Source organism: Talpa occidentalis, unplaced genomic scaffold, assembly GCF_014898055.3.
Source record: "Talpa occidentalis isolate TD23 unplaced genomic scaffold, MPIMG_talOcc4v2.1 talOcc4.16, whole genome shotgun sequence".
NCBI lineage: Eukaryota > Metazoa > Chordata > Mammalia > Eulipotyphla > Talpidae > Talpa > Talpa occidentalis.
In genome coordinates, this window is record NW_023601653.1 from 24,062,826 (window position 1) to 24,075,662 (window position 12,837).

The following is a 12,837-nucleotide window of genomic DNA, read 5'->3' on the forward strand; positions in this document are numbered from 1 at the left end:
ATGAATATGAAAATAGGCAGGCGACTAACTCCACCCCGGGTCCCCTCCGCCCCCACCCCACCCCCACCTTCCCCCCACTTACCCGGGCAGGGCGCGTCCAGGCCTAGGTTAGACAGACAGCTCCATTTCAGACAAATGCCAGGAGGGACGAGGCCCCGACCACCAGAAACATTGTCGCCGCGACAGTGGACTGGCATTTCGGAAGAGCTTGGTGAGATCGCAAAGCAGTTAACCCTCCACTCCCCGCTCTCTGTGCCTCCCCGGGCGCCTGCTGGGCACCGATCCCCACCCCGCCCCCACGCCGGCCTCTCACTCCCAGAAAGATTTAGAGGCGTCTTAAGAGCTCGAAAGGAAGCATTGCTCTAGAGGGCTTTTCTTGCATCCGTAAATCGTTTATGTGGAAGAGCCACATTAATCCAGAGCCCAAGAAGCCGGATGCGTTGGCAGCTATTAGCCGGGACGGCCGTGCTACAGGGGCCGCTTCTGCTTCTAACCCGGAGGAGCTCGGCGCCCTGGCGCGCGCGGCGCTCAGGAACCCCTGGCCTTTCCTTTCTGTCTGGAACGCGGCGGCGTGTGGACGGGGTGGTGGTGGGTGGGAGAAGGAAGCGGAGCAGGAGGCATTGAAACCCTTATGCCAATATCCACCTATTCCCCCGCCCGCCTTCCCACCCCTTCCGAGGTCCACGATTCCACCACTAGGTCCACCTAGTTTAAGAAAACCGAGAGCAAAAGATCCTCCAGAGGCCCCTCAGTCTAGCCTTCGTCTAGGGCAGAGAGCGGGTTCTTACACAAAGGAGTTTACGAAGAAGAGGGAGGCCTTCAGCCTGGTTTTCTAGATATTGGTATTTTTACTTTCGAAGAGTCGCGGTGCAGTTAGGTTGAGAGCGAGCGGGGAAGCCAGGGGCGCGCGCGGCCCGGCGCGCAGGCGGGCGGCGTCCCGGGCGCCCGCAGGGCCAGCGTCGGCCTTTCCGCGGGAGGGGACTGTCGGGCGGCGGGAGCTGGCGGCTCCCTGAGGGCAGGGCAGCACTGCGGGGTTCAAAGCCCTCGGTGAGGCGTTGGGCCTGGCCACAGCTTCCCAGGACCCCGTGGCATCTTTGGGAAACGTGTTTTTAGCGCCTGGAGCATGAAAAGGCAGCCATTTGCAGTAGGCCTTTTGCATGGGCACATTGGGTGGAAAGCGCCCCAAAACTGGGAACTAAGGATTGCGGCTTGCCAGGGTGGACTCAGCTCGCGGGTCCCGACAGCCTTTTGCGCACAGCCCTTCGCAGCGCCCGCTGCGTTTTCCCAGATCATCAGCCTTGGGCAGGCCTGGCAACCGCCACTCGGGTGCGAGGCCAAGTGTAACGTTGGGGAGCAATCGGATAGGTTCGGGATTTCCACCCTTTTCGGGGTCTTGGCTGACCTGCGCCTCACTGGTGGACCCTCTTCGAGGGCAGAACTGGCAGGAGCTTGGGGGCGAATAATCATGGAGCGTCGCGCCCCTCAGCACCACCCTAAAAACTCGACAGGGCTAAACACCCAGATCGGGTCTCTTGGTGTGGGAGCGGTGAGCTCCCTTCTCGGGAAAGGCTGCTCCCGAGGGAGACTCGCAACTTCAGTTCACGTGGCTGAGCGTGGCCTTGAGCGCTCCCTTAGGTTCTGGGAAGTAGACACTAGGCTTGGAAGTATATAACTTTTAATGTACATTATTAATGCCTCTGAGACGTGCCTCCAGCACCAAGAAGTATTCGTTAAATGTCAAGGGGGCTCCAACAAATAACAGCTTTCTGGAACTGACCTTCGGAAGAAAATGAGAGTGCGTCAAGGCTCGGAAACACTAAAGCTGGCATCCTTGCCAAAAAAAAAAAAAAAAAAAAAAGGCCACCCAAGGGAACGCTGGTGAGAGGTTTAAGGCACAGAAGACGAGGAGAAGCTGTGTGCGCGCTTCCTGGCCACTTTCTAGTCGGTTCCTGGGCGGTCCAGAACGCTTGGACTTCTAGGGGTCCATGGTTTTCGATTTTCTCCTATCGCCCCTGTACCTTGCCTTCAGATATTCTGAAAATCTGACTTTCTCTAATAAACACTGGGAGGATGAGACATAGTTGTTTAATTGGTTTACCAAAAATTCACAGCAGCAGGTACAATGTCTTGTTGACTTGAGGAAATATACAAACAACTCCTAGCTATAAACTTAGTTATGCCGTGGAACTATGTCAGCTTGTTTATAAATAAGCATCCTAAGAGTCCCAAATTCCCAGAAAAGCATCCAATGCCTTTTAAATGAAAGACATATGATGCAAGCTCTAGAGAACTTGTATACCAATAAAGGTTCAGCTCAAAGAGGAGAGTACAGGGGAGTGAGGAGGGCAGCTGCTTACTAAACCCGTTTCCAACCCCAGACCTCAAGCCCACTTTTGGTGATAGTGGTTGGATAGATGGGTGCAAGGTGTCACCAACTGCCACTTAATATCCCTAGATGCCCCCTGGAAATGCAAATCCATTACACGGAATACTGTGTGTTTTGGGACATGTAACCACATGTGCCCATAACAAAGGGAACAGCTAATGGCAAACTCCCATAACGAATGCTTAATCTGCAGTTTTTGGCAAGAAGCTGGGTCGCTGATTCCAAGAGCTGCATTAAATGGATTTTGAGAGGTTGAGATGTAGTTTATGGTAATGACACAGCTCTAGCCATTGAAGCATTAATACTAAATTTAAAATAATACTAATTAAAACAGTAATAATGAAATGATTTCTGGAAGTTGCAAGAAGGGAGAAGAAATCTGATTGGAGACTGTCCACCTTCCCTGAGATATACCTGAACTCTTTTCTGCCTGATGCTTTGAGGATAACCTTCTTGGAAATTGACCATAGAACATTGATAAATACTTTCAGCTACTATACCCAGACCGGCATGGTTCTTTCCTCCTCAGTAGGCTTTTAAAGACTGTTCCTTATCTTCAATCCTTATTCTAACCCTCACCAATTGGCCTGACCAGGGCCCTAGGGACCAGTGTTCTGAAGAGTCATCAGCTGGCAAGAGAGATCTAGTTTGTTCAGCCAGGTTCTAACAGGGGGCTATATTTCAGCAGGCTCAGCCCATCCGCCCCAGGCTAGCATTCCCTTCTTTGCTTCACCTTTCTAGTCCACCGTTGAGAGTATCCACCTCTTTCCATACATCATGCCAGTGAAGAAATCTGTCTGGAATAAAAACTTTTGCAGGAAGGAGGTGATGAGGTGAGGGATAGAGAGGGGGAGCCATAAGTTTTTTTTTTTTTAAATAACAACAACATGTAGGATATCCAAGGATTCCAGCAATTTTAGATCTCTAGCTGTGTAGCCATTGATGCCTCCTAACATGTCCTTTATAAACTGGGATACAAAGCCTGGGGAGGGCTTTAGGAAAAAACATGCAGAGTCCAGAATGTCAAAGGATAAGGGCTAACGAGACCTATTTCAGGTTCAAATCTCAGATTTCTTAAACCAGTATTTTCTTCTCGTTTCTCTGCCAGGATAGGATGCTGACACAGTGGGAAGATTATTTTGTGATGTGACTCTGATGCTCCCATTTAAAGCTATGTCTAATATTCCAGTAACCGATCTATTGTTGCTAGGTGCCAACTTCCCAAACGCAGTGATTTGGAATGTTTTTTAAAAGTTTCGTTTTATTCCCTTCAGAGCCTAGAGTAAAGGTAATTGAATACATTAAAGCTAATTGAAAGGTCCTCTGAAATGACTATTTGCCCTGTCCCCCAAAGGTAAGTTCAGATAAGTCAAGTTCAGATGAGGGATTGGCTGTCTGTCAACTTGACTTATTTTACATTTAAAAAAAAAAATTCTCATGGCCTAAAAGCTCCTTTTAATGCCCCTTTCCCCCATGAGAACATATTTTGGGAAATGAAAAATATTTGTAGTACATACATCAAAGCAGCAGTTGAAGCAATGTGTAGACCACTCTAGTTTCTTTCCCAATTTATTGAAAGAAATGTCACATGTATATAGTAATAGTGGAAATGTCAAGATAGGATTGCAAGAATGTTAATCTTAGCACTTCTTTTTGTGGTGAGAGTTTGAGGCACATAAGCAAAGCTAGGAAAAATGCGTGCTGAATCAGATGAGCTATGCCAAATGTAGAAAAGCAAAGGATTTGGAGAGGGGAGGGGAAGTTGGGTGGAGGGGAAACTCTCATGAAAAAGTTCTAAAATAATTGAATGTCATGTATGATGGCAAACAGCCAGGTGGCCTCGTGTTTGTGTGTGCTTTGCTGCTGTTTTCCTTCCCTAGCTTCATCTTCAGCCTTCCCACAGTTCTACAGACATAACAGATACAGAAAAATATTTTGCATTGAAGCAGCTCAAGAGGTTTTCAACAACAAAATATATATATATACACATATGAAGAAATATTTAGGCTTTAGAAAACATAGATCTCCCGATCCATCTTTATCCAGGACACTGCTATATACTAATGTAGCTTCTGGAAAGTTGTGTTTTAATTTTAAAAAAGAAAAACAATTAACTGAATTTTAATGAATACTGTTGACTCTTCAAGTGTGCTGTCACAGTGCTTCCAAATATAATCGATTACATTAACCTAATTTCAATGGTAATATTAAGTATTTTGATATTTCAGAAAATCACATGATTTTTCAAGAGCTATGCTTATTTTTTGAATTTCAAATTGTTTCAGTGATAGTTTGTCACATAGATTCTCTTTTCTTAAAAGAATTTAACTCCTGCTTTCCTAAAAGAGTCAACTTAAAATACTAATATCTACAATGACTATTTTTCCTCTCTGCATGAAGATATTTCGACTTATCTAACATGTAATTGTTCCTATTTACAATCTAGTCATTTTTTTTCTCTGTTTCTGAGAAATTTGGAATACACTTTAAAAAACCATTAAAGTTAGATCTCTTCTATGACACTTTAAATAGTGCATAACTAAGCTAAGCTGTTCAATTTACAAACCCAGATTTTGCTCACCAACTATTAATTGTTTACCTATAACACTTCTTCTACTCCTTTGAAATAGAAATTATTTAAATTTCTATCCAATGTATTTTAGATATATGTTTCTGCTGATTTACTAGATGTGTCTTAAATGCAGAGCCTATTTTTCTAGAAGAAAGGGCGCATACATTCCACTCACTGTTTTAAGTTTTCAAGGAAAGACTTCCTTAAAGAACATCTCACTATAGACAGAGGAAAAATGACAAGACCGAAGTTTCTTCTTTGGACTGGAATTATACAAGTCCATGGTCATTAAACAAACCAAAGCAGGGTACGGCCAATGGACACAATCAAGTCGTCCACATAGAGAAAAGCATTTTGTTTTTCTCCCGTTAGACCCCCCACTCATTGTGCCCCTGCTTGGGAGCACAATACCCTTTATCTCTACCTCGGACAGAGCGCGAGGTTTGGGCGCCAAGGCGGCGCTTGAACGCACCTTATTGTAAACAGCTGAAAATCATTCCCCTCTTAGCCGTGACTCTTCATCCATTGAACAGAAAAAGGAAAAAACACGGGAAAGTTTACCCCATCAAGGATAACTTAGGGTGAAAAAAAGGGAGAGAATGCCAACTCTTTTAATTTCAAAAATTATCACAGAACTTTAGAGAAAGGTAAAGATGAATAGCCACTCACTTCACCCTCGAACTGCCCGCCCCCGGAACTTGGATTCCTGATGGCAATTTTGATAAGTGAATTTTAACTTGCAAAATGTCCTAAGTAGAGTTTCTGAACAAAAAGTTTTCTGTGGCTTGCAGAAGGGAAGCCGAGCTCACGGGACACCCCTCCTCTGGGTGCAGGACCAGGGGCTGTGACCGGCGCCCCAGCCGCGCGCACTTGTGTCCCAGACTGTCCCCTCGTCCAGCGGCTGGTGGACCCCGAGCCAGGGCTTTCGAGCCCGGGACTTGCGCCCACTCTTTGCGGAGCAAACTTCCGGAGGCAAATCGCAGCGCCCCCTTGCACTGGCGGGCCGCCACCTGGTGCGCACCTCTGTGCAGGACCACCCTCCTGCTACTGGCACCGGGGAGCCTCAGGGCACCCCCTTGGCTTGCCTTTGGAGTGAGGGCTGAGTGTCCAAACGACGCCCGTTATTGCACCTCAAGGCAGTAGGAGAAATCGCCTAGAACTGGGGAACACACTGCGACCATGGGCGCTTATGTTCACGAATATCTATTCTGAGGGGGAAAAAAAAAAAAAAAGCAGCAGCAGCTTCGCTGCTGCAAACTTAAAAGAGCCTCCACGACTACAGAAAGAAGTTAGTGGTTAACCGATTTACTGCTAATATTTCAACAGTGGTGCTTTTCCTCCTTTAAAGTCTAACTCTTGGAAAAACAACATATTTTAAGCTTTCCATCCAAATATTGATACTGGCAAATAGATCATCTAACAGTCCCCTGGTAACGACAGTGCCCTTTTTGTTTCACAAGTTGGCAATCCGAATTAATCCATATCACAAATTGCTGCAGATTGAAGGGATAAAGCAGGAGACTTGTGACTCTGACAGCGGCGAGTGTGCGTGTGCGTGTGTGGGTATGAATGGATGAAACAGCGCACACCGCTCTCTTCCACCTGCCTTCTCAGCGAATGAGCCACTCACTCTGCCCCTTGGGGAAAACTAGGTTTCTGCTGGACTACAAGAAGCTCCTAACGGATACGTTAATCGTCAGGCAACAGCTCACTTTTTTTTTAACGTTTTGTTTTACAGTGAAGATTGCTTCACGTTTCCTGGATTTTTGATGTCCTTTTTGTTAAAGCTGGCACACTGCTTTTAGCAGGGGTGATGCCCGCTGTGTTGGGAGACTTCTGCTAAAAAGGAACCTGAACGGATTACGTCATCAAGTCATCATTTAGCTCCCAATATTTGATGCCCCCAAATGGACATTTGTTATAGAGTCAGAACAATTATCAATACTTTCCTATCTTCAGAGTTTGCTCCTGGGTCACACAATCTCATGAAAACGCAATTTGTTTTGTTAACAAGTTCAAGCAATTTAAATATGTATTGCCCTCCCACTCAATACTTCAGCGATTTTTTTTTTCAAGTTACCAAAAAGAAAAAAAAAGACTTAAAAAATTTATCTGTATTAAATTCTTCGTGAGATTGCAACCAGTTGTGCAACATCAAAAAAATCAAAGCACCCTCAGTTCTTTAGAAGGAGCTACATTTTAAAAGGAACTTGTTTGGGGGAAATCTTTCATGTACTTAAAGGGGGAATAATTAAAATTAAATAAAATTTATCTCTGATTACAGTTAATGAAATTCTCCATTGTACACTGTATTTATCTGATGTGTTACTTTTGGGGAGAGGTTTTGCAGTTATTCTTTTGTTACATTAAGAAAGATGTTTAAAAATAGAACAAAAGAATTGTTCAATCATGGACTTTAGTAAAATTTAATTTACTATTCTGACTTAAGTAAGAATGCATTTAAATCTTGCACATTCTAATGTTAATAAAAGTTTGACTATTGTTTTAGAATTTGAAAAGAAATTTAAATATTGGCAAAATAAATGAAGAAAAGAAACTTTATTAATGTAATTTTTATCTCTCATGAAATATAGTAGTACTATAGTCAGTGTCTCATTTGAGCTATATATTGATTGATAGAATTCTTTAGATATCTCTAATTGCCGGATCACAGTTGAATCAAGCTCTATAGATTATAAAGTTTTCTTTAAAGTATTTCATATACCTACTTAGCTTAGAAGTAAACACGTGGAATCCTGTAAATCATTTAAATAGATTTCTTTTATTTATTATAGGTGAATTTTACTTTTATTTACTATTTCCACCAAGCCAAAAACAAAAAAAAACAAAAAAAAAACCACTGTAAGATAAATACAGACTTTAAAAAATAAATTGTGCATTCTTAGGAGGGTTAGTTAAAGTTTTAAAATGCAAGAAAATGGGTGGTAAATATTTTTGGAGAAGGTAGAATGATGAAACTAAACCAATGGAAATAAAATGTCACAAACTAAGGTTAAACATGTAAATATAGGAGAAGGTAAACAAAACTTATAAAGGTCATACAATAAGAGCTGAGGATATTTTGAGTCCATGGCATAACTTTGTTGCTAAGGAAGCTAAAACAAATTTAGCTTATATTATATAAACAGAAGCAAAAGTTATCAAGAAAGATCAGATCCTTACTGTACACTGCATTATACAGAAATCTAGGGAAATCAGAAGTGCTTTGGAAAGTATTTTTTAACAGAAAAATTAATAATGTTGAGTTTTCCAGGTGTACAGTGAGCAAGTCAAAAAAGATTTGGAAATGATGTCATGCAAGGAATGATTAAAAGAGTTAGTAATTTTTAGCCAAGAGTAGCCACGCAGAAGACTGATTACATTTATTTGGTTTAGCACTTGGCTTCAGTTAGAAAATAGGGTTTTCATGTAACAAAGAAAGCATTTTCACAACAAAAATTCTGTGACTAAACTTGACTGATTCTCAAAGCTGTATGCTAGTGGACAAGAAATGTTGGAAGGGAATCTGTGTTGTTCAAGTCTCTTCCAAGTCAAAACTTCCAAGTAGGTCCTCAATAGTCACTTACAATAGCATTAAATCTCCATAGTTTCCTTCAGAAAAATTTTCCAGTACCATTTATTTGAAAATTAGATTAATATTGCCTAAGGAGAAAAAAATAACTTTTTATCACATTTTGCCTTAATTATGAGATAGAATTGAGGACTCCACTTAGGAAGGAAGGGTTTCTGTCAAATAACCATTGTGTAATTCTGGCCTGCCTTTATGATCTAGATCATTGTTGGCTTACCGATTAACAGCAAGTTTTTAGTAGCTGGTTACACACAACTTTTCTTATAATATATATGCATATCTATGTGACCTGTAGCATCAGAGATGTAATAAAATACAATCAGGATTCAGGCTTACTGAATCCTGGATTTGGTTCAGCTCTACCACCTGCTGTCCGTGTGATGCTGAGTAAAGTTCACCCTAGAAACTATTCTGATTCATTGACATCTTCTATAAAACTGGACTAGGAGTAGAACCTATCTCGAAGGATGGGAAAAAGTATAAAGAGAGTTAAGGTATCTGAAGATTTGAGTTACTTTATATGCCAGTTACCTACACCAAAGAATAATTTAATGAGTACAGTGTGGGGAGTTGAAAATACACATGCTGATGCTTCTTTGAGTGAAGCACTATGTGCTGTTATTACAATTTTTAAAATTCAGAATGAGGAAGTATTTTATAAAGATCATGGACATAGTAAAAATAAACTAATGATGCTATGAAGTAAAAATAAGTGACTTAAAACCAAGGAATAGGGTCTCCCCGGTGGCGCAGCGGGTTGAGCGCAGTGCTGTGAAGCTGTCCATAGCCTCTGCAGTGTGGGTTCGATTCCCAGCTGGCCAGGGAGAAAACCACATGGTGCGGCAGACCTCTCCTGTCTCGCCTGCTGCTCCCCTCAGCAGTGTATTTCAATCAGTCTGCCTGTTCTGTTCCCCACTCTGTCTCTGGTGAAGCTGTTAGGGGGAAAAGGATGTCCTAAAGCTAATTCCATACAGGCTTTGTGTACTCCACCCCCACCCAGGCCAAAGCCAAAGACACTGGGAACTCCAAATCCCATCACCACAAAAGGGAAGGTGGCTGGGACCTGAGGGTGGGGTTAAGCAGCCAGGTTGATATAAAGGCAGACACGTGGGCTTTGGGGGACTCCCCCATTTTGGCTCTCCGCCAGCTCGCAGCGGTCTGGCCAGCTCTGAGAGTGCTTTTTGGGTTTCCAGTTCGGCGGATCGGGTAGGATGCATTAAATACTTTATTTCCCTATTTTCTCCCTGAGTTGTACATTTTCCTTATTTCCTTTTCCCTTGTAAATAAACCTTTTATTAACCTTTTGTGTATGCCTGTAGTGGAGTATTATTAAGTCCCTTTTAAGCACGCGGGTGAGGACCTACAGCCAGGAACCCATTCAATATCAGGGCTGCTCTATAACAAAGCCTCTCACCCTCCTGCACATCTGGCCTGTACCCCAATTCTTGTACAAATAAATAAATCTTTAAAAATAAATAAATAATAAGTATTAAAAAACACAAGGAACAAAGTTCCTTTTTGCTATTTAAAATAAGAATATCAAATATATAATTATGATTATTTAAGAGATAGATAAAGGAGAGAGGATTACATCCGGCAACAAATATCCATGAGGATTTTCATGTTGTGAAATGTGTGTACTAGTATAAAATAAATCTATTTTCCTTAAAGGACGATTCAATTAGGCTGTAAACAAATTACTGTTAACAAATTGTCCAGAATTCGGGGTCCTATTTCAATTTCTGCTGTGAACTATCTATATAAATTAAAACAAGAATAATTAGTAAATTCACTGCCTTTAAAAAAAAAGATTCTTACTGTAAGCCACACTTTGAAAAAACTACAGAAGTAATTTTCTAGAAATACAATTCCTACCAATTAAACTATATCCCTCTAGGAAGCTGCTTTGGACTGAATGTTTGTGTTCTCCCAAAATTCTTAGGTTGAAACCTGAACCCCTAATGTGATGGTATTTGGAGGTGGGCACTTGAGGGAGGAAGTTATTGTTAGATTTGGTCTGCAGAATGGTGTCTTCATGATGAGATTAACTTTCTTATAAAAGTTTGGAGAGACTGGAGATCTCCCTCCCTGCCATGTGAAGAGATGATAATATGACCATCTATAAACCAGGAAGAGAGTCCTCATCAAGAACCCAAATATGGTGGTACCTTGATGTAGGCATTCAAGCCTCCAGAACTCTGAAAAATAAATGGTTGTGGTTTAAAAGTCACTCAGTCTTTTGGTATTGATATAGCAGTAGAAGCTGAACAAGAGGTTTTCAAATTCTTTTATTCCAGTACACTTCAAGTCATAAAATTAGAAATTCTAGGGTTTTTTTTTTTTTCCTTAGCAATTAGTGGACTTAGAAGATTTAGCTTAGTGCTTCGCAGGCCTCATGGAACTCATTTCCTGGGGCAGAGCAGCTTGCTCTGGGAATTACTGTCTGTACCAATATCCTTTGAGGAAAACATTTACAAAGAGCTCTGCCAATGTGTATACTTGGAAGCTGCTTCCACTCAGATTTAAGAAGCATCAGCATGTGTAACTTCAACTCTCAATACTGTACTCATTAATGTCTTTGGTATTGGTAACTGGTGTTATCATTTCATGTGTGAATCAGATTAATATTTTCCCCTAATAGTGTTTATTTTTCTTTAAAAATTATCCTAGTAATTATAGGTAATGATGCTGAGAATACTATTGTTTTCCAATTTTTGAAAACCATCCACCTAGAGACCACCCATATATAACCTAAGATCTTACAGGCTGGATAGGTTCTAGGGTGTTTTGTCCAGTCCTACTTCCCAATCACATTTCCTACTAATTCCCGTCTCTCTCACCAGGTATTCTCACTTCTGTCCAATGATTCAGATCTGGGATGGTTCCACTCTCTATTTGCTGAACATGTTGCAGTTACCTGACTCCAGGTATTTATTCAGGCTTTATCTTTTGCCTAAAATGCTTTCCTTAGTATCAGTTTCTCCTTCAAGATCAGTTAAATAGAATATAAAACACCCCTTCCTTGTCCATTCTCATTTGAAACAAATCATTCGTACTCCTCAAACATTTTTTTAAAATCTCCTGTAGGTTACTAAACTAAAAGTTCCTTAAAGGATTGCTTATTGGGTCTACATTAATACTCACCTTTAAAAGACTAGTTTATATTTATGAAGATAAACATGTTTTTGTTTTAATTTAAATATCAAATAATGATTAATAAATACATCAAATCAAGGGATGAATATCCTTTTCTTTGTCTCCCTACAGAGAAAATGAGTCAATGTTTTCCTTAGAAGGGAAGTGGGCAATGTGGGAGAAGTGGAGAATATGAGGTAGTTTAATCAATAAACTAGCATCTAGTAGCAGAGACATTTAATGGGTCTATTTTGGAGTAGAAAGCATTGCTTCCAGAGTTCTGATCCTGACATTTCAGACCATTTTTCTAAAAATATATCTTTTACTTGCTTATGTGAAAAAATTAGTACAGATGTTATTAGGAATGTGTGCCTTTTAAATTCCAAATCATTCTATACATTTTCAATGTATATGTAGTTGAAACACTGAAGTCTGCCATTTCAAGGCAAATCTGAGAAGTCAGTTTTAAATATCTTTAAAAAAATATTAATTTTATTTCATCATTTTATGGACATACTTCCTAAGTAAGGTGTGTGGTTTTCTGTGTCATCATCATTTACTGAATGCTTATGATACCCAAAATACTGGTTCTGGATTTCTCATATACTTTGTCATTGATTTCATAGCACCCTACGAGATAGAATCTTAATTCAATGATAAACAAATAAGCTCAGAGATTATTAGACACTGTCCAACATGAACATAAGGATTAGAACACAGGGTAGTTAGGTTTCTTCCATATGCCTCATGCCAAAAATATACACTGAGCAGAACAAAATTGCTGTTGATTTCTTACTTAGTTCTAAGTGTTATAGTGAGCTTTACTAAGCATTGGTTTCATTTTATAGTGAATAGAAAGTCTATAATTTGGATCCAATCTGATTGATCCAGAGAGAGAGAAGAGGTAGACCTATCCTTCATTTGTCTTCTTGTAATTTTCTGTTGATACATAAACCTTGGAAGTGAAATCTTAAGTTCAATAACTATTGAGGGCAATCTTAAGTCCACATCAAAGAACAAAGCAGTAAAGTTAATATTCATTTATTTGATTTTGAATATGTATAGTTAAATATTTACTAATAGTTACACATTTATTGATACCGATCAGAAATCATCTTATTTTTATATGTTTTTATTTTTCTCTATGACAAG

At 40.7% G+C, this 12,837-nt stretch overlaps 1 long non-coding RNA gene across 1 annotated transcript in view; it reads left to right on the plus strand.

The window, feature by feature from the left end:
• Positions 1 to 98: 98 nt before the first annotated feature.
• Positions 99 to 12,837, plus strand: part of LOC129145949 (uncharacterized) — a 48,455-nt gene continuing 35,716 nt past the window's right edge. Inside the window, exons 1-2 of the long non-coding RNA XR_008552188.1 lie at positions 99 to 211; positions 11,394 to 11,477. This is a non-coding gene — a long non-coding RNA (uncharacterized LOC129145949). The remainder of the gene's footprint in view (positions 212 to 11,393; positions 11,478 to 12,837) is intronic.